Raw genomic sequence first — 217 nt, 5'->3', positions numbered from 1 at the left:
GGTGAAAAAAAGCAACAGCAGAATTTTGGAGCGGCTCCACCGGGCGAAATTTTTTGGAGAAGCCTGCAAGAGAGAGTGTTTGCAGGGGGCTTGTTCTCCGGGCTTATTAGGGGGCTGTCTTTGCTGGTGGTGCGGGGAGTGGAGGTGATTCCCCTTAAAGACAAGCTATTTTGGATACCCCCGTACAAGTTTTCTGATGCATTTGCTTGCACCTTCT

The sequence above is a fragment of the Mesitornis unicolor genome, unplaced genomic scaffold, assembly GCF_000695765.1.
Source record: "Mesitornis unicolor isolate BGI_N332 unplaced genomic scaffold, ASM69576v1 scaffold33827, whole genome shotgun sequence".
In the NCBI taxonomy this organism is placed as follows: domain Eukaryota; kingdom Metazoa; phylum Chordata; class Aves; order Mesitornithiformes; family Mesitornithidae; genus Mesitornis; species Mesitornis unicolor.
This window is presented reverse-complemented; position numbering follows the sequence as displayed.